Below are 27,149 nucleotides of genomic sequence, written 5' to 3' on the forward strand. Positions count from 1 at the left end.
ACGAAGGGCCGGAAGGACCTATCCCACACTGTATCTCGATAAATAAAAATAAATTTAGCGTTGTTTGTCACATGATCACTTGTCACTTGTCAGATTGTCACATAAACATCGAAACACCATTTGCATCAGTGGCCCACACAGCCCAAGGAAGTGCTGGGGGCAGTTACAGTGCCAACATAGAACGCCCACAACCGACCAACCCATATGTACCATACCGACCAGCCCACAACCGACCAACCCATATGTACCATACCGACCAGCCCACAACCGACCAACCCATACGTCTTTAGACTGCGGGAGGAAACCGGAGCACCCGGAGGAAACCCACGCGGTCATGGACCGAGCGCACAAGCTCCTTGCGGGCAGTGGCAGGAATGGAGCCGGACTGCCGGCGTTACAACAGCAGTACACGAACCGCCACGCGACCGTGTCGCCCTGAACATGGAAATTTTGAAGAGGATGCGTGGGTTGCCTGTGCTGCCATCTTCAATGATTTTTGGACGTGTATACCAAGGTTCTTCTGTTCCTCAAAACTTCTGAGAATCTTATCATTTATGGTGTATATTCTAACCTGCTCGGTACTTCCAAAATGCATCATCTAACATTTAAACCTTACCTTTATCAGACTACTGATCTGCTATTTCTCAGTCTGGTTCACTGATTCATGTGACACATTGGTGTCACCCTGCAGCTTAAGACCATGCTTCGTACTGTCAGCAACTTCACAACGCCTAACATTTTTTCTGATCAAGCCTCCCATATCCAAGTACAGATCATTCATGTATGTTACAGACAGCCAGGGTCCTGCACTGTTGCCTGTGGGAAAATCATTGGCCACAATCACAAAGACAGAAGTTTAGTATCATCCTCTAGCTCCTGTCAGCAAACAGATTAGAACATTGAAGAGTACAGCTTAGGAACAGGCCCTTCAGCCCTCAATATTGTGCTGAACCAGCTAAAGGCACCCGAACACTAGTCCCTCCTACCTACGTCATGCCCCTATCCCTCCATCTTCCTCACATCCATGTGCCTATCTAAACGGCTCTTAAAAGCCTCTAATGTGTTTACGTCTTTCACTTTACCAGGCAGAGCATTCCAGTCATCCACCTCTCTCTGAGTAAAAAATTTACCCCTCACATACCCCTTGAACCCACCCCCCCTCTCACCTTCAATGCATGCTGTCCGGTATTAAGACACTTCAACCCTGGGAAACAGATACTCCCTGTCTACTCTAACTGTGCCTCTCATAATCCTATAAACCTCTCTCAGATCTCCCCTCAGCCTCCAACACTCCAGAGAAAACAACCAAACTTTGTCCAGCCTCTCGTGATAGCACATGACTGCTAAACCAGGCAGCATCCTGGTAAACCTCTTCTGCACCCTCACAAAGCCTCAACATCCTTCCTATAGTTGGGTGACCAGAACTGTATGCAATATGCCAGGTGTGGCCTAACCAGTTTCAAAAAGTTGCAAATAACCTCTTGACTTTTGAATTCAATGACTCGACTAATAGAAGTTGGCATTCTGTAAGCCTTCTGAACCACCCCATTGAACTATGTAGCCGCTTTCAAGAAGCTATGAACTTGGATGACATGATCTCTCTGCTCAGCCACACTATTAAGGATCTTGCCCTTAACAGTGTATTGTCTCCTTGCATTTGCCCTATCGAAGTTCAACACCTCGCATTTATCTGGACTAAACTCTATCTGCCATTTCTCTGCCCTTATCTGCAACTGATCTATATTGTGCTGTATTCTTGGCCAGCCTTCCCCACTATCCACAACTCCACCAATCTCGGTATCATCCACAAACTTACTAACCCACCCTGGAGAGGAGAGTGGACGATAGGAGAAAAGGGAGGCGGAAGGGACCGAGGGGGGATGTAATAGGCAGGTGAGAAGAAAGTAATAGGTCAGAGTGCAGAATGGAGGGTGGGGGAGAGTTTTTATTCACTGGAAGGAGAAATCGATATTCATACCATCAGGTTGGAGGCCACCCAGACAGAGTATAAGGTGCTGCTCCTCCACCCTGAGGGTGGCCTCATCTTGGCACAAAAGGAGGCCGCGCATCGTCACGTCAGAAGAGGAATGGGAATCAGAATTAAAATGCTTGTGCAGAAAGACCCACTTGCGGTGGATGGTGCTGAGGTGCTCGACAAAGTGCCCCCGCCCCAATTTACGATGGGTTTCGCAAAAATGTAGAGACCTCGTCGGGAGCACTGGACACAACAGACGATCCCAGAAGACCACAGTGCTTTAACCTAAAGATAAAAAGCAAACTGTTGGAAGAGCTCAGCAGCTCAGGCAGCAGCTACAGAGGCAGAAGGTCAGGACCCTTTATCAGAACAGAGAGCGTAGAGGGTAGGCAGAGAGTGTAGAGGTGAGGGGGAGAGGGTGAAGCATAGGCTGGCAGAAACAGGTAGGGAGGGAGATAATGTCTGGATGGAGGGCGGAGTGAGACAGGGACGGTGGAGTTGGGAGAGCATGGATGATAGAGGCAGGTAAGAGTAGAGGGGAAAAGAGCAGGTGGAGCTGTGTGGGAGGGTCGGAGGTAAAGCCAGTGGCTGGAAGGGGATGTGGACAAATGTTTATAAATGCACAGTAGAGAGTATCCAAACTGGTTACATCATATGGAAACACCCAATGACTTGGCCTCCACAGCCCTCTGCGTAAAGTAGCTCCACTCACGTACTACCCTCTGTCTGAAGAAATTTCCTCCTCATCTCATCCACTCCTGCAGATTTAGCTACCTTTAAACCTGATAAGAAATAAAGAACTGACTCCCCTTCTCTATTTTACCTTCCCCTTCACCAAGTTCTCCATTTTCAAAGTCCATTTCCTTTGTGAATGCTGATGGAAATCGTTTATTTACAATCTCATGTATAACTTTTGTCTCCGTACACAGATTGGCCCTCTTGCCTCTACTAGGCCTTAATCGTACTTTTTTTTTTGTCAATACACTGATTTAACACCTTTGACCTCTCCACCATCAGACTTCTGAATGATGCATGAACCCCTGTACACTACCTCAGTAGTTTGCTCTCTTTTTGCACAATATATATACACACACGTACAGTGGATTCCAGTTATCTGGGACACTGGAACCAGTACACTTTGGCAGCACACTGGAAGCAGCTGCCCCAATTAGCCATAATTTCATGGAAATAGTTAAAAGGTATAAAAAAGGCAAACTACATAGAACATAGAAACATAGAAAACCTACAGCACAATAAAGGCCCTTTGGCCCACAAAGCTGTGCCGAACATGTCCTTACCTTAGAACAACATAGGCTTACCCATAGCCCTCTATTTTTCTAAGCTCCATGTATCCATCCAGGAGTCTGTTAAAAGACCCTATCGTATCCACCTCCACCGCGGCTGCCGGCCCATTCCAGGCACTTACCACACTCTGCATAAAAAACTCACCCCTGACATCTCCTCTGTACCTGCTTCCAAGCACCATAATACTATGCCCTCTCATGCTAGCCATTTCAGCCCTGGGGAAAATCCTCTGACTATCCACACGATCCACACTACCATTTAACTGAATAACAAATTATGCATTTAAATGAAATGCAGAACAAACTAGAGCATTATCAATACGATTACAGTTCTATAAAACTGTGTATTAGTTCATAATAGTTATCAACGGAGGAATTCATCCAGTAAATGCTGCCATGTTCTTTTGATTGACCGTAAATGAACAAAATCAGTGCAGACACCTACTGCAGATAACGGACTGCCTTCATACAATCCTTTTGATGATTATGTCCTTTAAACCTTCATTTTCATTGTAACTTTCAAGGTAATTGTTGATATCTTCAAATTTTTCATACTGTAGTTCTTAACTTGTTGAAGGAGTGAAGTCATTTCATTTTCACTCCCCACTGTTTCTGGCATCTTCAAGCCTGAATGCTTGAAACCATAGTGAGCAAAACAGTTCTGAATTGCCTTTCTGTTTATTTCTTGTCAACTATCAGTGACAAAAAAATCACTGCTTTTTGAACACAAATACAACTGATGCTATTTAAAAACCCTTTGCTCAAAGCAGTGTTGTGTTTGTAATGGCCACACAAGTGCTCACGACTGACGCTAGTTAGAAACCATTTGGCAACAGTCTCTTCTCCCAATTAAGTAGCACAGTGTCCCAAATAAATGACAGGAATCTCGGCTATTTTCTTGAATAGTTACTGCTCATAACTTAGAGTAATGTTTTTATGTATTGAACAGTGTTGCTGCCACAAAAGAACAAATTTCACAACATATGTCAGTGATAACAAACCTAATTCTGATTCTGAATTTACTGTAATCCTGTCTGCAGTGATGTTTCATTACCTCTCTTTCCTTACTAATTCCTTTTTAAGGATCAACCCTTAATTTGCCAAGGGTCTTGGCCTGAAAAGTTGATTGTTTACTTTTCCATAGATTCAAAGTATTCAAAGTATATTTATTATCAAAAAATGTGTAAATTATATAACATTGAGATTTGTTTGCTTACAGGCAGTCACAAAGCAAGGAACCCGAAAGAACTCAATTTTGAAAAATAAAGACCAACCCCCAATGTGCACAGAGAAAGCGAAAAAAAAAAGCAAATCATGCAAACAACTGAAGCAAGCAACAACAACAGTATTCTGAACCAAATTGAGTCCTGAGATCCAAATCCCCAGAGCAAACCAGTGTAGGCCCAAAGCCTCCGTATTCAGTTCATCATATTAGCGGGGCAAATCGCAGCCTGACCTGCTGAGTTCCTCCAGCATTTTGTATGAGTTGCTTTGGACTGCAGAATTTCTCATGTTTCTATATTCTTGATGCGTCTCTCTTACCTTTAGTTTCCTTTACCTGCTTTCTTTCTTTCTTTATTAAACTTGTTATTGATTTTAAAAAAAGCATAAATATAATCGAGGAGAATTAGTTCAAATATATATATCAGTAGCAATATAAACCAAGATTAAGACAAACATTGTCAAAATCATAGATATTGTTAAACTAGTACGTGCTATATGCTTCTTTTCTCTTTATCCAACCTTCAAATTTCCTCGATATCCGGGATGCCCTGTACTTGTTTTCCTTGGCTCTCTCCCTCACAGGAACACATTAGCCTCAATTTCTCACTGTTCTCTTTTGAAAGCTGTCAGTAGATGCTTCCAGTTTACCTTTGCCAGGTCCTGCCCCGTACTAATGAAATTGTTGTGTCTGGAACCTTATCAGATCAAAAGAGCCCGAGGGGACCAGATATCCCGGACAATGGGGCTACCCTGATTCTGCTTTCTTTTGCAGGACCTCAGCACATTTTGGCCCCTAACCTGCAATAATAAACATGATTTAGTAACCAGACGGTAAATAATGGCAGCAGCAAACAACACAACTTCACAGCCGGAGAGGCTGAAAGACATGGCTATACCAAGAACAAAGACAATTTCCTGGCCGCACTCCAATCCCATCATACTCCACCAGACCCAGAGCGAATCTTCTGCTCCTTTTCGGTACCGGTGTAGGACCGGGAGTGTAACCAGGAGCACCCTGCATGTACGGTGCGGATATTTGCCCAGACATCTTTGGAAAAAAACAAGAGTGTGCTTGCAGCTATCAGATTATGAGTGTTTGCATGGCTATCTACAAGCATTGGCTTTGTGCCCGTTTGTTTAAGGTACTGAGTCCGTGCACTGGAACCCATGGGTGTTGCTTGTGTGGGGTACTTGGACTATGCTAAGTATCTGTGAGGTACTAAACTCAGCCTGGGTACCAACTGGATACCTTGTACTCTCCTAGCCATCACACCTGAGCATTTGAGCACTGAATGTATGCCCAGGTGTCTATGGAATGCCACCTGTTTGCCCAGGTATTCACACTCAGTGGCAGTTTATTAGGTATCACCTGTACCCAATAAAATGGCCACTGAGTGTATGTTTGTTGTCTTCTGCTGCTGTAGCCCATCCACTTCAAGGTTTGACGTGTTGTGCATTCAGAGATACTCTTCTGCATACCACTGTTGTAATGTGTGGTTATTTGAGTTACTGTCGCCTTCCTGTCAGCTTGAATCTGTTAACTGATCTCTCTCGTTAACAAGGTATTTTCACCCACAGTACTTCCACTCTCTGGATTTCTGTTTCAGCATTTTTGCACCATTCTCCGTAAACGAGAGTGAAAACCTGCTGTGTGTGAAAATCCCAGGAGATGAGCAGTTTCTGAGATACTCAAACCACCCTGTCTGGCACCAACAATCATTCCATGGTCAAAGTTACTTTGATCACATTTCTCCCCCATTCTGATGTTTGGTCTGAGCAACAACTGAACCTCTTGACCATGTCTGCGTGCTTTTATGCATCGAGTTGCTGCCACATGATCGACTGATTAGTTATTTGCAATAACAAGCGGGTGTCTGGGTGTACCTGATAAAGTGGGTGCTGGTGGTTTCCCAGGTATTGGTGTGATACCAGGTTTGTGCCTGTGTATGTCCAGTTGTCTGTGTGTTGTGGACTATACACAGGAACGCAGTCCGAGTGATGACCGTTACACCACAGTTTTTTACTCTGGAAAGCCAGCAACAAAACGTTTTCTCAGATTTCTCAGCCTATTAATAGCATCAACTTCCCGTCTCAGTATAAACTCTGCCGATAATCTAATGCCTCTTTGTTGTTTGGGGATATTCTGGGTGACCTTCCAGTTGAATAAAACCCTTTTAAAAGCTCTCACAGTGCCGGCTCCACAGATAGGCATTGTTTGGCTGATTGTACTTGTCACTGTTGTGTGGCCACTTCTGTTTCTAACTCACTGTATGTTAAATGTGCCCTTTTCTTCCCACAGGTCCTTCTGTTCTGTCCTTGTCTATGCCTACACGGTAGCTCCATGTCTTTAGTCACCATATTAACCTTTATACTTTACTATCAGATTCCTCCTCCTTCAACCCTTTACCTTTTCTACCTATACCCCCCCCTCACCCTACCTGCCCACCTTTCCCCCTCACCTGGCTTCTCTTATCACCTGCCAACCTGTACCCTTTCCCCTCTCCCACCTTCTTATTCTGGTTTCTTCCCACTTTCTACCCAGTTCTGATGAAGGGTCGCGGACTGAAACACTGACAGCCTATTCCTTTCCACAGATGCTGCCTGACCTGCTGAGTTTCTCCAGCACTTTGTACGTGTGTTGCTCCCTTGCTCCCGTGTTTAATGCCTGTGATTGCAGAAACTTTCACGGTCGCTGCCTGGCTTGCTGACTGTTTGGTTTTATTTCAGGTTTTCCAGCATCTGCAGAGTTCTGATTTTCAAACATATCACTCCCTCGGATCCTGCTCCGAAAGCCCTCAGGATACACGGCGTATCTTTCTAGCCTACTGATAATCCCACGAAGCTTTCATCCATTGCCCCTCCACTCCCATTAATAAGAATAAATGGGGAGAAACCTTTGAATCGTTCCTATTTGGGAAGCTGCCTCCCTCTTTGTCTTCTTCCCACCAGTCTTTCCTCTACTTCTTCCACATTAAACATAAACACTTATTATCTAGAAGTTTCTCTTGGTTTTCCAGGCTCATCGGTCCCAGGAGACCCAGCTCCTCGGTTCTTATTCTTTCTACCACAAGAATCCCGATTCTCAAATTTGTAAAAACTATCCTCGTATCCTGGATGGTTGCACCCAGTCTCAGCTTCCTGTTCTAACCCTTGCCTTAATTTTAAGCCATTTTCAATCCCTCGTCTCCTAGTCTCCTTTCTGCTGCCCCCCAGCCCCATTACTCTGACCACAATATCACAAGCATAGTAGCCGCCAGGCCCGTCCTCGCTGGAGTTTAAAATAATTCAGGGGGATCTCATTGAAGCCTATCAAATATTGAAAGGCCCAGACAGAGCGGATGTGAAGAGGATGTAATGTTCCAATAGGGAGAAAATCTAGAACCACAGGGCGCTGCCTCAGAATCAAAAATGCCCCTTTAGGACAGAGGTGAGAAGGGAATTCATTAGCCAGAGGGCGGTGACTCTCCGGAATTCATTGCCACAGGCAGTTGTGGATGCCAAATCGCTGGGCATATTTAAAGTGGAGGTTGATAGGCTTGTGGTTGGGAAAGATGACAAAGGTTAGCGGAAAAAGGCAGGAGAATGGGACTGAGGGGGAAAATAAGTCAGCCGTGATCAGATAGCAGAGCAGACTCGATTGGCTGAACGGCCGACTGTTGGCTCTGTGCTTAACTGGATGCATTTCTTCTCTGCCCCAATCTTTATCCGGTTCAGCCCCATCCTTCCATACCCCCCTTCCCAAAACCTCCGTGGCTGTTCCAAACTTAAACCTCTCTGTAAATACCATGTTAAACTATGCCCTCAGATATTTGTTTGATTTCTATTTTCATGGCTAGTTATCTGCTTATATATACTTCATGTACATAATACATAAATAAACATCTGTCCTCATTTTCCCATTTCTCCACGTCAGCAATATCCGTCTTCCTGTTACCCAAGAAATCAAACAAACCAATGAGTGTTATAGGGTAAATGCAAGCAAGCTTTTTCCACTGAGGTTGGGTAGGACTACAACTAGAGGTCATGGGTTAAGGGGGAAAGGTGAAAAGTTTAAGCGGAACATGAGGGGAAACGTCTTGACTCAGGGAGTTGTGAGTGAGGAACGAGCTGCCAGCACCTGATGCATGTGAGCTCGATTTCAATTTTTAAGGGAAGTTTGGATAGGTACACGGATGGAAGGGTTATTGAGGCCTATGGTCCTGGTGCAGGTCGATGGGAGTAGGCAGTTTAAATGGCTTGGTATGGACTAGATGGGCCGATGGGCCTGTTTCTGTGCTGTACTTTTCTATGACTAAATCAGTGTGGCCACAGTGGCTGAGGATAAGATCTGGAATGTACAGGAAGATACTATTGCATTGACTAATCCAACCTTCAGTGTGATTATGTGGTATTCGAAAATCTTCAGAACAGTTCTCTCCTTCACCAAATACATTCGCCAAGACTCTTGGCAGTGTGGAGGATCAGAGGGATCTTGGGGTCCGAGTCCATAGAACACTCAAAACTGCTATGCAGGTTGACTCTGTGGTTAAGAAGGCATACGGTGCGTTGGCCTTCATCAATCGTGGGATTGAGTTTAAGAGCCGAGAGGTAGTGTTGCAGCTATATAGGACCCTGGTCTGACCCCACTTGGAGTACTGTGTTCAATTCTCGTCGCCTCACTACAGGAAGGATGTGGTAACCATAGAAAGGGTGCAGAGGACAGTTACAAGGATGTTGCCTGGATTGGAGAGCATGCCTTATGAGAATAGGTTGAGCGAACTCAGCCTTTTCTCCCTGGGGCGACAGAGGTGACCTGACAGAGGTGTAGAAGATAATGAGAGACATTGATCGTGTGGATAGTCAGAGGCTTTTTTCCACGGCTGAAATGGCCAGCACGAGAGGGCATAGTTTTAACGTGCTTAGAAGTAGATATAGAGGAGATGTCAGGGGTAAGTTTTTTACACAGAGAGTGGTGAATGAGTGTAATGGGCTGCTGGTGACGGTGGTGGAGGCAGAAATGATAGGGTCTTTTAAGAGACTCCTGGATGGGTACATGGAGCTTAGAAAAATAGAGGGCTATGGGTAATCCTAGGTAGTTCTAGGGTAAGGACATGTTCGGTACAGCTTTGTGGGCCGAAGGGCCTGTATTGTGCTGTAGGTTTTCTATGTTTCTATGTTCTATGTTTTACTTCCACAAGCTTGCTCCTTTCGAATTTTAAATGCTGCCTGACTATTTGCTTATGATAGAGAAGGAAGTCATCAATTGCATGCTGGCTCTTACCACTTCCCCACTGAGTTCCCCATAGCTTATTTCATCTGCATCTCCACTAACTTCCTTAACTGCCTTTTAATCACCTTAGTACACTAGGGGCTATTTAGAGTATCCAGCTAACTTACCACTGTTGTAACATGGATGGAAAGCAGTGCACAGAAGTGAAACCTAGTCACAAAGAGAACGTGCAAATTCCACGCACGCAACTCCAGAGATCATGTCTGAACTCTATCTGTTGTGCCGCCGAATCAGCTCTGCCCTTGCTTTATTGTCAGACACGGCAGAGGAGGTTTGACTCAAAAGCAGAGCGGCAGAGGCAGCTTATCAGTAAACAATACCTTAATAATAAACTGCAAAATAACAGGCCACAAGGGGCCACACAACAAGAGAAAACAGAGAGTTAACACAACAGGGCAACAAGGTAACTGAAGGCTAGGAGCAACTGGTTGAGGCTGGCTGGTTTGCTGGGCGAACAAAGGGCTGCGGATGAGAACTGGGTTTAAATAGGCTGCAGGTGATGCTGGAAATGAATGATGGGTGGAGACTGGGAAGTGCCAGCCTGTGCAGTCCTGACGTTTACTTGCTTTAGCTCTGACTTGCCATGGTCAAACTCCTCCCATATCACTCTCCCAATCCCCACATCCCAGCACTCTGCTGTGCCCAGTCTTTACAAATCCCATTCTATTCATTCCTGCTTTCCTTACATATCCATCTACATTTAATCCTGACATCTGGTGCTCTCTATGTGGTGTTTGCAAGTTCCTTCCAGGACTGGATGGGTTTGCCTTGGATGCTTCAGTTTTCTACCGCATCCCAGAGATGCATGTTAACTGATTATTGTAAATTTCTCCTGGTGCAGGTTGATTTGGGGTGTATGGGGTGTCCAGGGAAAGGTAGCACCTCTAGTTGAGGCGTTTGTCGTGTCCATTCTTGAGCAGCTCACTCACCTTTGGTCCACTTAGACCTCACCTGTGGCTGTAAGTAGCTATTTGCAAATGACAGCGACCACACCCTAGTGCACTGCTCTGACAGGCAGGCTAAACCCGGTGAAGGTAGCTGTTGGGTTTCATATCCTAGTGTACACTGTCAGTTCTGACAGACTGGGCAGATGAGATCAACAGTGAGATCCAACGGCCAGGGAGACAGTCCTGCAATGCTTTATGGAGAGCGTGAGACACAACAAGGCACAAAAGAAGTCATGGTCATCCACTGCAACCAAGGAAAACCCCAGTTGAGATAACTACTCACACCACAATACCTAGACTTCCATGGTTGAGAGAGTGGGACTGCCCCACTGCCATGGCTTTCCACTTTAAAAGCTCTCCCACACAGGTTCCTTTCAAATGGCATTGTTGGATATGACAGACAACTAATTGATCAAGTTGGTGACAGGAAAATCAGGGCAAAGTTGATGATTATTTGAGAGAAGATTCTACCGGATGACATATGAGTTGCAGTTGCTCTGTGAGCCAACATGGAGCTGATAGTCTAAACAGTCTTGGCAAAGGGTCTTGGACCAAAACATTGACTGATCCCTCTCCATAGATGCTGCCTGGCCTGCTGAGTTCCTCCAGCATTTTGTGTGCGTTACTCTGGATTTCCAGCATCTGCAGAATTTCTTGTGTCGATGCTGTGAAAAAAGATTGAGAAATCTGGGAAATCTGATTTGGTATTCTGTAGCAACCCCTCCTTCCTCATGTCCTGATTTCACCAGTATCAGGAGAGAGAGCTTCCAACGATATGACTGGACAGACTGGAACTGATATCATCCACCTTAAAAAAAAACTTCCTGGAAACTTTGTTATCCTCGCCCTGCCTTCTGTCTCGAGTCTATCACTTGGTGACTGCCTACGCCTTGTTAAGGATGCAATCAAATGTAAATTGACATCTATTATTGGCCGGGTTACAGAGTGGGAGAGCCAGCGGAGGTGATAACGCAGATTGCTAAGGGCGGAGAAAGTGGCTGGAGAATGGTTGACATTAATGAGCCCCAGCTCAGCACTAAAGAGCCCGTGACATCAGAACTGTCAAGATAAGCCCTCAGAGCCAAGAGTATTTCACATGGGCCTGATTAAAGTACTTACAGATGTTGAACGTTCTCTATTCGGCAAGTCAAATAACACATAATTCAGCTACTGAGAACAAAAGAGCAAGGGAGTGGTGGGGGCGAGTCTTCGTAACGCTGGAGATTTAGACACGGCATAGGTTGAATCTACAAGTGGGGGGACTGCGAGAAGGTGGGAGTCAAATGTTAACTGTAAAATGTTTCAAACTGAATGGGCGGGCAGCTACTCATCCCCTTGTTTCCTATCCGCTTAGCTTTTTAACCTTATAAACTATGAGAGCTAATGAGATCAGACTTTGAGGCAGATGTTGACCACTGACCCAGATCCTGCTGCTAAATGCTGTTGAACCTTCAGAACCAGGTTTAATATCACTGACATACGTTGGGAAACTTTTTAACTTAATGGCAGCAGTGCGGTACAATACATGATAAATAAATATAGAGAAAAAAACTAAGTTACATTAAGTATATATGTCGATTAAATAGTTAAGTTAAAATATGCAGTGCAAAAAAAATAACAGAAAGAAAAAGTAGTGAGGTAGTGTTCGTGGGTTCAATGTCCATTCAGAAATTGATGGTAGAGGGGAAGAAGCTGTTCCTGAATCATTGAGTGTGTGCCTTCAGGCTTCTGTACCTCCTTCCCGATGGTAACAAAGAGAACAGGGCATGTCCTGCCACTCTGCCCATCATATCTGTGCTGGTTCTCTACCAGAACGACTCCCCGGTTTCACCTATTATCCCTTTGCCCGTGCAGATGTTTCTGCCGTCACAGTATTTCCTCCGCTCGTTCTTAAAGGCCGCAATAAAACCTGCCCCCACTACGTCTGCAGATGGTGCACTCTATACTCAAATCTCAAAGTTCAAAGTAAATTTATAATCAAAGTCTATATATGTCACCGTGCACCATCCTGAGATTCATTTTCTTGTGGGCATTCACAGTAGAACAAAAAAATACAGTAGAGTCAATAAAAACTACACAGAAAGACGGACAAACAACCAATGTGCAAAAGACAAACTGTGAAACCAACAAGTTAATAAATGATACTGAGAACATGAGGTGCAGGAGCAACCACGAGGAATTCTGCAGATGCTGGAATTTCCAGCAACACAGATGAAAGTTGCTGGTGAACGCAGCAGGCCAGGCAGCATCTCCAGGAAGAGGTACAGCCGACGTTTCGGGCCGAGACCCTTCATCAGGACTAACTGAAGGAAGAGCTAGTAAGAGATTTGAAAGTGTGAGGGGAAGGGGGAGATCCAAAATGATAGGAGAAGACAGGAGGGGGAGGGATGGAGCCAAGAGCTGGACAGGTGATTGGCAAAGGGGATATGAGAGGATCATGGAACAGGAGGCCCAGGGAGAAGGAAAAGGGGAAGGGGGGGAAACCCAGAGGATGGGCAAGGGGTATAGTGAGAGGGACAGAGGGAGAAAAAGGAGAGAGAGAAAAAGAATGGGTGTATATAAATAAATAAATAATGGATGGGTACGAGGGGGAGGTGAGGCATTAGCGGAAGTTAGAGAAGTCAATGTTCATGCCATCAGGTTGGAGGCTACCCAGACGGAATACAAGGTGTTGTTCCTCCAACCTGAGAGTGGCTTCATCTTTACAGCAGAGGAGGCCGTGGATAGACATACCAGAATGGGAATGGGACGTGGAATTAAAATGTGCGGCCACTGGGAGATCCCGCTTTCTCTGGTGGACAGAGCGTAGGTGTTCAGCGAAACGATCTCCCAGTCTGCGTCAGGTCTCGCCAATATATAGAAGGCCGCATTGGGAGCACCGGACACAGTATATCACCCCAGCTGACTCACAGGTGAAGTGTCGCCTCACCTGGAAGGACTGTTTGGGGCCCTGAATAGTGGTAAGGGAGGAAGTGTAAGGGCATGTGCAACACTTGTTCCGCTTACAAGGATAAGTGCCGGGAGGGAGATCAGTGGGGAGGGATGGGGGGGACGAATGGACAAGGGAGTCACGTCGGGAGCGATCCCTGCGGAAAGCAGAGAGAGTGGGGGAGCAACATGCTCAAAATGCTGGAGGAACTCAACAGGTCGGGCAGCATCTATGGGAAAGAATAAACAAACAATGCTTCGGGCTGAGACGGGCTGAGTTCCTCCAGCATGCTGTAAGTGTTGCCTTGGATTTCCATGCATCTTCAGAATTTCTCATGTTTATGAGTTGTAGGTACCCTGAAAGTGAGTCCATAAGTTTGGAATCAGTCCAGTTATCCAGCCTGGTTCTGGAGCCTGATGGCAGAAGGGTAATAACTGTTTCTAAACCAGCTGGCGTGGGACCTAGCACTCCTGTACCTTCTCCCCACATATTTCAAAATGAAGTTTTCCCTCACGTCATTTGTCATCCTTTCCCCTGTTATTTTACTGTGACCTACGACCCATAATCCCTCCACCAAAGGGAACAGCCTCTCACTCTCCACTCTGTCCAGACACCTCATCATTTCATATGCTTTCATCAAACCATCCCTTGGCCTTCTCTTCACAAAAGTAACTATTCCTAGCCTCTCTAATCTAGCCTCTAACTTTGTCCCTACCCCAGGAAGCAGCCTTGTATCCAAAGCATTTGCAACCATCGCGGTACTTTGAAATCAGTGCAATCTCCCTGAGGGGGTCAGAATCTCTGAGGATCTATCCCAACATATCGATGCAGCTCTAAAGAAGGCACAACAGTGACTACATTTCATTCGAAGTTTGAGGAGCTCTGGTGTGTCACCTAAAACACTCACAAATTTCTACAGGTATTCTGACTGACTACATCACTGTCTAGTATGGAGAGGGGCTACTGCACAGAATCATTATAAGCTGCAGAAAGTTGTAAACTTCGTCAGCTCCATCATGGGCACTAGTCTCTGTAGTATCCAGAACATCTGCAAGCAACGATGCCTCATAAAGGCGCTTCCATCAATAAGGACGTCCTCTTCTCATTGCTACCATCAGGGAGGAGGTACAGAAGCCTGAAGGCACACACTCAGCAATTAAGGAACAGATTATCTCCTCCGCCAGTTGATTCCTGAATGGATATTGAATCCATGAACACAACCTCATTCACAACTTTTTTTAATTTCTGTTTTTGCACAACTTATTTAATTCCACTAGTGTGTGTATATATGCTGTAATTCACAGTTTTTCCTCTATTATTCGGTGTTGCATTGTACTGCTGCTGCAAAGACAACAAATTGCATGACATGTTCTGATTGAGACTGCAGTGGTGATGGTTATAGTTTATACAAATGTAAAATGGTCTAAATCCAAGACTGTGGGCCTGACGGATGATCTTTCACCAGAGAGCCAGCTTGGAACCGAGATCTTCTAAGATAAATTTCTGTACTCTGGCAGACGGTGTAAATATTTCCATGTCAGCTTTGAGAATTTCAAATCCAACCTTTTCTAAGGAAATGAAAGCCTCCTCACACTTCATCTTTGCCCTGATTTATTCTTGTTTGGTTATGACTGAGTCAAGGGCACAACTTAATTTTGCAAATCGTAACTCACAGCCACAAGCAATCAGAGAGAAAGAACTCGACACAGAACACCAGGCCCATTTGAAGTTCCTCTTCTTAAATGAGGCCTCACAGTGGGAGCTGTGTCGGAGAAACGACTCCATCTGACATAAGGATAATCAGGGCAACTGTAGAGCCACAGAGAGGCTGAAAGTTGATAGATTCAAATAAATATGATTCCTTATAGCTATCACCTCCCATCCCTTCTCTCTGTTTCCCTTCCTCCTTCATTTTCTCCCATAGTCCACTCTCCTCTCCTATCAGATTCCTTCTTTTTCAGCCTTTTACATCTTCCACCTATCACCTTCCAGCTTCTGACTTCATTCCTCCTCCCCTTTACCCAGTCTCTCCTATCACCTGCCATCTTATATTCCTTCCCCTCCACCCACCTTCCTATTCTGCCTTCTTCCCACCCCCACCTTTCCAATCCTGATGAAAGCCGTCGATCCATGCCGGGTTCCTCCAGGGTTTTGTATGTGTTGCTCTGGGTTTCCAGAGAATCTCTTGTGTTTCTGACTTTGGGGGGGTGTTATCAGTTGCGATAATCATCCTGTCACCCCATGAAACCGTAGTGAATTCCATTAAGACAGTGCGAAATAAAGAGTTAATGAAACTCCACAAAGCCACATTATTTTAATGTGTATCACAGCGACTGCAGAGCACAGAAGACTAGTTACTGAAGGGTAATAGTGGAGTGACAGTGACAACCTGTATTCATGAATAATTATCGACAAATCTGCATTGCTTTGCTTTGTACCTACCACCTGTTACACTGTTGGCATCTAGGGCAGCAATGAAGGGATTCCATCTCAGGCGGTGGCCAGGGCTTCCTTCATCATGTCATTCGCTTCCCCTCGGTTTTCACTACAGTCAGTTGTGCAAGTCCTGGATGGAGACTCTGGAATACCGTCACACTCAGATGCGGGAGGATTTTTCATGGCTGTTTCCATAACAATTTTGTTTTACCAGTCAGGGGTGTTAGCCCTGAGCTGAACCCCCTGAACGTGGACTGCTCTTAGTCTGGCCTCTACCTTTTGACCTGTTTGGCATGGGCGACCCTACCAAGAGCCAAAGCATAAAGCCCTGACTCCAGCTAAAATCGCTCTCCAGGTCATTGAGGCACGCAAGTCTCCAAACCCAACGACAAGGTTGTGGTCCTCCTGGAGGTGCTTCCCTTGGTCGATCAAGTGACTGTTACTCTTTTCCGTAGATGCCGCCCAGCCTGCTGAGTTCCTCCAGGATTTTGTGTGCCCGTTGTGTAAGCCAGAGTCTCATGGAAAGAAATAAATATGCAATGTTCATTCATCAGGACTCAGGATTTGTATTTTTATTTATTGCCCTGCTTTGTAACCACAATCACTGATAGCTTTTATGTGGCTTCATAGAAATTAGACCACCGGATGAAGGAGTTATTGGTATCGCATATGAGAAGGGTGACAGAAGTGCTGACATTTAAAAATAAGAGCGCACCTTATAAATGTTGAATCTTCTTCAATTGTACCTTATTCTGTTTTAACCAGAGAGATTCAGCTGCTGATACCTGCTAAAGCAAGCCGGTATGAGTTTGCTGAGTATTTTTGCAGTCAGTATTGAGTGATTCTGCCTAATCAGACGCTCACAATGTCAGCCTATGTACACACACAGCACAGTTAAAGGACGGTAAAACTTCACGACACCAGCATTATTTTGTCCATATTTACAGCGTTGTGAAAGATAATCACAGGCTTTGTCTGAAATGGGGGTCAGAAACGGCTGCTCCTCTGGTGTCTTGTCGTGCTTCAGTCACCTCCGACAGAATTCTAGGAAGCCAATTCATTTTACCAAAAATAGCCGACTTCTGCAGAGAACCGTCTTAATCAGAACTTGTTCAAATTATTAACTCTTTGATGACAAGTTCCTCTTTCTCTTCAAATGAGTTATCTTTAGTTTCCTGGAAGTTTAAAAAAAACATTAAGGGTCACAATGGGATTTATTTTACAGAAATTGCTGGGTCTGGAGGACCTGAGTTATATGGAAAGCAGGAGTTATCTTTTCTTCAGTATAAGTTCTTTGTTGGATATCTTCAGTACCATGAAAAAGCTGTTCAAACACATTTTGTGGAATGACTGAAATAGCCAAGCTGGTGTCCAATTCCATTTTAATTCATTCATTGTTCACTTCTAGTGTAAGCCATATTGCTTGTCTACTGTTAGCCTTTATATTATAGATCTCAGGTCTACTTAGTTCCTGGACAAGAGGAAATCTGCAGATGCTGGGTTCTCTTGTTTGTGATTTGATTATTACTCTGGATGCTGCCTGGCCTGCTAAATTCCTTCAGCATGTTGTGGGTGTTACTCTACTTAGCCCTGTGTCACTCTCATTATTATCAGATTTTTTTTTAAATCAAAAGTATACAGATTACTGCTCTTTTTGAAACTGCAATTTAATTTTTTATCTTTTCTCTCTTCCCTGTGCTTTTTGCTTTTGTCTGCCCGACATGATCTTTGTATGTGTCCAACTTTGTTGCCTTTTCTGCAAGATTCACCTTTAAACCTACATTGGTCTGGTGTATGTGAGACCCTGTCACAAAGGTAACACAATTTGTTCAGCCAGGCCGGTTTCTGTTTACATTGCAATTTTGTTCACGCTCACCTTCATTCCTGACTGCAGCTTAATTGCATCTCTGTCTGCTGTTTCCATTGATACGGTAATTTTAACTGCTCTTTTAAATGTAAATTGTACTTCACTTAGAAGTCTTTTTTGAATGTTTCCTTGTAAGATTCCACAAATTAATCATTGGATTGACAATACTCAGAAGATCTCTTCAGTTCAGACACATACACTAACATAGTCATAGTCATAGTCATAGTCATACTTTATTGATCCTGGGGGAAATTGGTTTTTGTTACAGTTGCACCATAAATAATAAATAATAATAGAACCATAAATAGTTAAATAGTAATATGTAAATTATGTCAGTAAATTATGAAATAAGTCCAGGACCAGCCTATTGGCTCAGGGTGTCTGACCCTCCAAGGGATGAGTTGTAAAGTTTGATGGCCACAGGCAGGAATGACTTCCTATGTGTTGCATCTCGGTAGAATGAGTCTCTGGCTGAATGTACTCCTGTGCCCACCCAGTACATTATGTAGTGGATGGGAGACATTGTCCAAGATGGCATGCAACTTAGACAGCATCCTCTTTTCAGACACCACCGTCAGAGAGTCCAGTTCCATCCCCACAACATCACTGGCCTTACGAATGAGTTTGTTGATTCTGTTGGTGTCTGCTACCCTCAGCCTGCTGCTCCAGCACACAACAGCAAACATGATAGCACTGGCCGCCACAGACTCGTAGAACATCCTCAGCATCGTCCGGCAGATGTTAAAGGACCTCAGTCTCCTCAGGAAACAGAGACGGCTCTGACCCTTCTTGTAGACAGCCTCAGTGTTCTTTGACCAGTCCAGTTTATTCACAATTCCTATCCCCAGGTATTTGTAATCCTCCACCATGTCCACACTAACCCCCTGGATGGAAACAGGGGTCACCGGTACCTTAGCTCTCCTCAGGTCTACTACCAGCTCCTTAGTCTTTTTCACATTAAGCTGCAGATAATTCTGCTCACACCATGTGACAAAGATTCCTACAGTAGCCCTGTACTCAGCCTCATCTCCCTTGCTGATGCATCCAACTATGGCAGAGTCATCCGAAAACTTCTGAAGATGACAAGACTCTGTGCAGTAGTTGAAGTCTGAGGTGTAAATGGTGAAGAGAAAGGGAGAAAAGACAGTCCCCTGTGGAGCCCCAGTGCTGCTGATCACTCTGGCGGGCACACAGTGTTGCAAGCACACGTACTGTGGTCTGCCAGTCAGGTAGTCAGGAATCCATGATACCAGGGAAGCATCCACCTGCATTGCTGTCAGCTTGTCCCCCAGCAGAGCAGTGTGGATAGTGTTGAACGCACTGGAGAAGTCAAAGAACATGACCCTCACAGTGCTCGGAGTCCCCTTCCTTTTAATTCTGCTCCTGAAACCTAAAGTGTTCTCCAATCAACAATTGTTTTGGTTCTAAATGTTCCTGCATTACTTTTAAGATATCAGCAAAGCTCATTTCGGCTGGTTTAGTTGGAGGAGTCAGACTCCTAACTAAACTGTATGTCTTTCCACCCAATGCACTCAGCAAAACTGGCACCTGCTTCTCATTGATTATTTCACTTACTTCAAAATACTGCTCAATTCACTCAGATTACAAGATCCCGTTGTCTCTTGTGCAATCTAATGTGTTAATCTTTCCAATGTAGCCAGCCACTTCTGCTCTTGTTTTTAAATGTATTCTTATTATCACCCAGTACTCACTGTTTATAAACCCATGAATATATCTGTTTCCTGCCTTTTCTTTAACCCTTTCATCTCGTTCTCCTTTTCTGAAAAGACACGCACTGCTCTGTTTATTTAACTTGAGTGTATTTCCGTGCTTCAGCAGGTAGGCTGTCATTTCTGGTTTGTTTAAAACTTCCTTGTCACCACGCTTATGATTTGTAATCCAGAACACAAAAACTAATTGAAAGGAAAATTAAGTCACCAAGAGTGCAAGTCTAGCTTCGTTTTTACTTTAAACGAACATATAACCAGTAATAATCTATGCAAACAACAAAGAATGCTCAATCAAACAATATATCTACAATATTACTCAAATATTACTGAAATATTAAATACACAACACCAACCAACACACCCAGGGATGTACTAAAGACAGCATGCAAATGTCACCACCCATTCCGGGGCCAACCTAGCAGAACAGCACAGAAAACAACAAACAAGGCAACAACGACAAAACATGCCTCATTGCTCCCCCTCCCCCAGCAACCTCCCACCCATCCACGCACACAGACAGTTCTCCAAATTATGGGTTCGCAGACACTAGGCCCTGACTTACCCCACAGACTTGTGGAGACTTGCATACTGGGGCTTCAGCTTTCAGGCCTTGACTTCTGTACCTTCAATCAATCTTCAGGCTTTGATCTGGACCTCCAATCAACTTTCAGGCTTCACTCTCCGGCACTGGCCCAATTCTCACCGATGATGAAAAAATAAGGACCGTGGATGAGGGTCCAAACTCCAGGCCTCAAATGCTGGACCCACCAATGATGAGCACTAGGGATGAGGGCCTGAACTCCAGGCCTCGTGCGCTGAACTCGCCAATGATGAGGACCATGGATGAGGGCCCAAACTCCAGGCCTCGAATACCGGACTCGCCAATGATGAGAGCCTGAAAGCTAGGCCTTAAACTGTGGTGTCATCATTGTCAGGACCCTGAACGTAGTCGCCGGTATGCCAGCCCAAAATCCAACCATGCCCATACCACTAGCCTTTGAATGCAGAGTGGAGGCTTAGACTCTGTCCTGTTCTCAAATGACCCTATATCCAGGTCCCTAAATCATAACCTGACCCCTAACCACCTTCTCTGGCCAAACAACATCTCTATACCTGTTCATCAGGTATAAATCTCAAAGTTCAAAGTTCAAATTTATCATCAAAGTATAAACAATCATAAACAACCTTGAGATTCATCTTCTTGCAGGCGCCCACAAAACAAAGAAAAACAATAGGATCCACGAGAAGCCACACATAACAAAGATCGACAAGCATTCAATGTGCAAAAAAGGGCAAATCGTGAAATAAACAAATAGTAACGAGAACGTGAGATGCATAGTCCCTGAAAGTGAGCCCACAGCCGCAGTGCTGAGGTGAGCGAAGCCCGTCCAGGAGCCTGATAGCTGTATGGCAACCTAGCGGTGTGGGACCCGGGGCTCCTGCGACTCAGCCCAATGGTTGTAGCGGGAAGAGAGGGAGACGGGTCAAACGCCGGCAGACAGCTCTGAACACCGGTCTGTTTTCCACTCTCGGACCTTGATGCAACATCTGACGCTAGCGATGACTGAACCTGCATTCTCAAGAGTAAAATCTCTGGTTTATTTAGACATTTTGGAACTACCTCTGCTTTAAAGGCTCTGCTTGTATTGCCCTTTCAGCAAGAGAATTTCAAGGACTGCAAGATAAAACAAATTAAGTGGGCCGCCACTTTTTTAAAAAATAGTGGCCCTGTAGTACTAGATTCTGCCACAAGTAGAAACATCTTCTCCACTCCACTCTTTCTCATACGCTCAATACGTTTTGATCAAGACCTCTTTCACTCCTCTAAGTTGTAGATACAAGCTTTTCCTCATAACTCAACCCATCTATTCTAGGTACTGGTCAAGTAAATATTCTCCCTATTGTCATAATGTATTGACATTCTTCCTCAAATAAGAAGACCAATACTATACCAGCAGTCAAAAAATGATTTCTCCAATTCCTTCAATAACTGAAGCATAACTTCCCTGTTTTTGTATTCAATTCCTCTCACAATAAATAACGTTCACTTTGATTTCTTAATAATTTGTTGTACCTGAAAACGAGTCTTTTATGAATCATGTACAAGAACATCCAAGTGCATCTTCAAACTCTACAATCAAGAAAGAGCCCCAGGACTCGCACCACCAGGTTCAAGAACAGTTACTACCCCTCAACCATCAGGCTCTTGAACAAAAGAAGATGACTACACTCATCTATTGAGATGTTCCCACAGCCAATGATCTCACTTTAAGGGCTCCTTATCTTGTTATTTCATGTTCCTGTTATTTATTGCAAATGCAAATATAAATAAGTAGCATTTGCACAGTTTGTTGTTTTACGCTCAACTTGATCTTTCGTTGATCCTGTTATAGTTACTATTCTATAGATTTGCTGACTATGCCCACAGGAAAACAAATCTCAGGGTCGTATGTGATGACATGTATGTATTCTGATAATAAAATTTACTTTGAACTTTTATGCTTCTTTTTTTAAATCTCTTGCCAAAAGAAAATGTTTCCTATGGTGGGGGAGCCTAGGACCAGGGGGCACATCCTCAGAATAGAAGGATGTCCATCTAGAACAGAGATGAGAAGGGATTTCTTCAGCCAGAGTGGTGAATCTGCCAAATTCATTGCCACAGGCAGATATGGAGGAGGCCAGGTCACTGGGTATATTTAAAGTGGAGGTTGATAGGTTTTTGGGAAAGGGGTTAAGGGGTGAAAGAAGGAGAATGGAGTTGTGTGTGATAATGAAACAGTCATGATGGAATGGTGGAGCAGGCTTGATGGATTGAATTCTGCTCCTATGTTTTATGGTGTTATGGTCTAAAATGGACAATTTCTCATTGTCTCGCATTCAACCACATTTGCCAGATATCTTCCCATTCACTCAACATATCTACAGTATCCATTCCCAGCAGCCTTATGTCATTTTCCTACCAATCTACGTACAATCAGCGAATTGGTCAAGCTTACCTTTGAACCTTTTTCCTCCAAGTGAGACCGAAGCACTGGTCCAGTGACGTAGCAGTCTTTACACCTTGCTAAGCAGAAAGAGGCTGATTGAAATATCAGTGGTTTTCATTGCCACAGAACATATGCTGACAGCTGAACAATTCTCATGCAACAATTCACAGGGTTAGCGCTGAATCAACATTGTTGCTGACTTCTTTGAGAGGAAGATGGATTTGCATATCCAACTCAGATCAAGCATTAAGTCAAAGTCAAAGTCAAAGTAACATTTATTATCAGAGCACATATATATCACCATATACAACCCTGAGATTTATTTTCCTGTGAGCATACTCAACAAACCTATAGAATAGTAACTATAGCAGAATCAATGAAAGATCAACCAGAGTGCAGAAGACAACAAATTGTGCAAATGAATAGCAATAATTAATGAGAACATGAGATAAGAAGACAAAGACTTCTTAGAATTCTTAGAATTGGTTGTACGAACATTTCAATGACGGGACAAGTGAGTGTAGTTAATCCCATTGTTTAAGAGCCTGGTGGTTGACGGGTAGCAACTGTTCTCGAACCTGGTGGTGTCAGTCCTGAGGCTCTTGTACTTTCTACCTGATGGCAGCAGTGAGAAAAGAACAAGGCCCCTGGGAGATGAGGATCTCTGATGATGGATGCTGCTTTCCTGTCACAGTGTTTCATCAGTGCTTGGGAGGGCTCTCCCCATACTGGGCCGAATCCACTACCTTTTGTAGTATTTTCTGTTCAAAGGCAGAGGGCTGCTCTATTTCCCCACACCGTCATTGAACAAGGTAGTCAACTGCCAGAAATGCCTGATAGATATCTTTTCCCTTTAAAATTTTTAATGCATTTTCTTTAATACCCAATATTCGGTCTTGATACCGAGAATAAATCTAAAGTGTCATCCATCCCTCTGCCCCCATGGATGTGACCTGACCTGTTGAGATCCTTGAGAAATTTGATTTTTTTTTGGTATCAGTTTACAATATTTGTGCTTTTTTTGTGTCAACCTCCCCGAAATCTTACTCATGATGTTTTTTCCTTCACTATAAGGCTGCTCTGTCTTACCATTAACGTACACCTCTCTGGCAGTGGCCCAGGGGCGTGTGTCTCACAGGGTGTGGAGATCAGTGTGTGTGAGGTGAGGAGAGCAGGTGGGAGAGTGAGCCCAGTTGTTTAGCCTGGATTTCAGAGATGACAGGCAGACTCGAAAGATCATGAGCCATTAATTTTGCAGCTTGTCACTCAAAGCTATAAAGAAGGCAAGACTGCGGTTATATTTCATCATGAGTTTGAGCAGATTTAGCATGTAACCAAAAAACACACTCAAGCTTCTACAGAGGTGGAAATGGAGAGCATTCCAACGGGCTGCGTTAGTGCCTATATGGGAGGGGCGGCTACCGCACAGGATAGAAGTAAGCTGCAGAGAGTTGTAAACTCAGTCAGATCCACCATGGACACCAGCCTCCATAACATCCAGGACATCTTCACGGAACAATGACTCAAAAAGGCAGCAGCCATCACTAAGGCTCCCCACCACCCAGGACATGCCCTCTTCTCATTGTTACCATCAGGAAGGAGGTACAGGAGCCTGAAGGCACACACTCAGTGATTCAGGAACAGCTTCTTCCCCTCTGCCATCCGATTTCTGAATGGACATTGAACCCATGAACACTACCTCAATACTTATTATTATTTTTATTTTTGCACTATTTATTTAGCTATTTATATATATACTTACTGTAAGTTTTTCGCTCTCTATTATTATGTATTGCATTGCTGCAAAGTTAACAAATTTCACAACATACGCAGCTGATATTAAACCTAATTCTGATTCTGAAAGTTGTTATTCTACTTTCTATTCAATGCATACTTTACCAGGGTGCGACTTCATGCCCACTGGCAATATTATTCAGTCAAAAATCAGCTCAAACACATGCTTGCACTAAGCACGGCATTTTCCCTTCAGAGGAACAGTGAAATCATACTCAGTGGCCAGTTTATTAGGTACACCTGCTCGTTAATGGAAATATCTAATCAGCCAGTCGTGTGGCAGCAACTCATTAGCTGTATAAAAGCATGCAGACATGGTCAAGAGATTCAGCTATTGTTCAGACCAAGCACCAGAAAGGGGAAGGAATATAATCTGGGTGACTTTGACTGTGGAAATTGGTGCAGGCAGGGAGGTTTTAGTATCTCATAAACTGCTGATTTCCTGGAATTTTCATTCATGGCCATCTCTAGAGTTTACAAAGAGAAAAACAAAAATAAAAATCCTTTGAGCAGCAGTTCTGTGGGTGAAAACTCTTTGTTAATGAGAGCGGTCTGGGGAAAATGGCCAGACTGGTTCAAACTGACAGGAAGGTGACTAACTCAAATGACCGCGCGCTACAATCGTGGTGTGCAGAAGAGCGTTAAACCTTGAAGTGGTTGGGCTACAGCAGCAGAAGACCACAAACATACATTCAGTGGGCACCTTGTCAGGTAAGTGGCCTCTGAGTGTACATTAGAGTGTTTAGGGGAAAATTAATAAAATTAAATTCTGATCAAATTGCTGCAATTTTACAACAGGAACATGAACTAAGTTCCCTAATTTCCCTTCATAGTACTTGCTTGATCTTGCAGCAAGACATAATCAAGAAAAATCTAAAATACAAAGTAAATGTATTATCAGTGTATTTGTATTGTCATCATATACAACCCTGGGAGTCACTTTCTTGTGGGAAATCACCGAAAGTACGAGAAGCACAACAGAATGGATGAAAGACTGCAGCCAACAGGGCGGACAACAACCGGTGTGCAAAAACAAAACACAAAAAATGTAAATGCGAATGAAAAGAAGAAGGTAAAATAAATAAGCAATAAATATCAAGAACCTGAGATGAAGAGTCCTTGAAAGTGACCCCTTCTTGCTCAGGAGCCTGGTAGTTGGGGGGATAATATCTTTTCCTGAACCGGATGGCGTGGATCCTGAGGTCCCTGTATCTTCTTCCTGATGACAGCAGCATGAAGAGAGCATGATCTGGGCGGCAGAGGTTCCAATGAAGGATGATGCTTTCCTACAACAACACAAGTTACAGCTAATCATTACTCATCACGTGGTTAATTTATGCAGAAGTTATTTTCTTGCTCATACCCTTAAAGTGTACAAATCTGTCATTAAACCACAAATCAGACATGGCTCAAGCAGTACAAATGTTTCCTGTACCTTAAAGCAGATAGTATTGGTCGTTGACAGAGGTTCAACACATTCAGAAACCTCATTCAAATTCGGCAGTAAAGATAACATAATCATACCACGAGGAAAGTTCTAAATATCAAAACCAAACACATTCCCCCATCCATCACAGATTCAAAGAAAGACAACACATCACACTCTGAAGTGATGAAAAGAGTTTAGTAAATGCACAACAGAGTCCGGAAAGTACTGACATAAAACTCATTATGAAAGCACGTTGTTGTCACATGAAGAAAGTCACTGGGAAAGAACCACAGGTAAATAAGAAGTAGTACTGGTAGATATGGGACACAGGAGGCATCATATTGAAACTCCTTTGGAGGAAGCGGTCTGCTTGACGCAGTGCTACATTACATTTTATATGCTAAAGATCAAAGGACAATTCCATATTTACAATACAGTGCTTCCTTTGAAGTACACACAAACCTCCCACCTCCCACATTGCACCCACACCATAGAGACCGAACTGAATTTTAATCAGCATTGTCAGGTCTTCCCATCAACTGTGATTCATAGCTCCTAGGAACCCATTGTTCAGATCTGCATTCTAAATTTAATCTACAGTCTATATTCAGATTTGAAGATTGCCAGCTGTAGTTGCTGATGTTATTCGCTCTATGTGCTAACCCCAAACAATGCTCCAATGCACAAAGCCATCAAAAATTAAAAGATGTTCTCTCTACTTACGTTCTCCTTGCAGTGACTAAGTCAACAGAACATAATTCATTTGGAAAACTTGGAAATCAGGAGACAGATCTACGGCACAACACTAGAGGTAGGTATTTCACAGTAAATCAGTTATTACGTTGAAACTTCAATAACTTGAAATAATATTTGTAATAGTAATGTCCTCGTTTTCTGTGTCTCGTCTCATGATGAACTTTGTTAGTGTCTTTCAATGCGTTTATATATCCTGGATGTATACCCATTCAACATTAACAACCACTTCCATTTATCTATTCCTTTCAACAGAGCAAGAAACACTTACAGCTGCTTTATTATGGAGCAAAGTTTGACATGAAACTACATAAGGGTATACTAGAGTGGATGCCTAAAAGTTTGGCCAAAGCCGCAGATTTAAGGGGAAAGAGTCAGTTTGCTGGACGAATAGAAGGCTGAATGTTGCCATAGGTCCTCCAACAGGACCACAAACTTGTTCATATGATTTGGAGGCTTGCATGCCTCAATGACCCAGAGAGCTATGTTGGCAGGAGTCAGGGGT

At 43.9% G+C, this 27,149-nt stretch overlaps 1 long non-coding RNA gene across 1 annotated transcript; it reads right to left on the reverse strand.

The window, feature by feature from the left end:
• Positions 1-16,671: 16,671 nt before the first annotated feature.
• Positions 16,672-25,725, reverse strand: LOC140191214 (uncharacterized). The gene is made up of 3 exons (XR_011883787.1): positions 25,566-25,725; positions 22,678-22,745; positions 16,672-17,259 (listed from the first exon to the last, which is right to left on the reverse strand). It is a non-coding gene; the product is annotated as an uncharacterized lncRNA (long non-coding RNA).
• Between the last annotated feature and the right edge of the window lie 1,424 nt (positions 25,726-27,149).

This window comes from Mobula birostris, chromosome 32, assembly GCF_030028105.1.
Source record: "Mobula birostris isolate sMobBir1 chromosome 32, sMobBir1.hap1, whole genome shotgun sequence".
NCBI classification, from domain to species: domain Eukaryota; kingdom Metazoa; phylum Chordata; class Chondrichthyes; order Myliobatiformes; family Myliobatidae; genus Mobula; species Mobula birostris.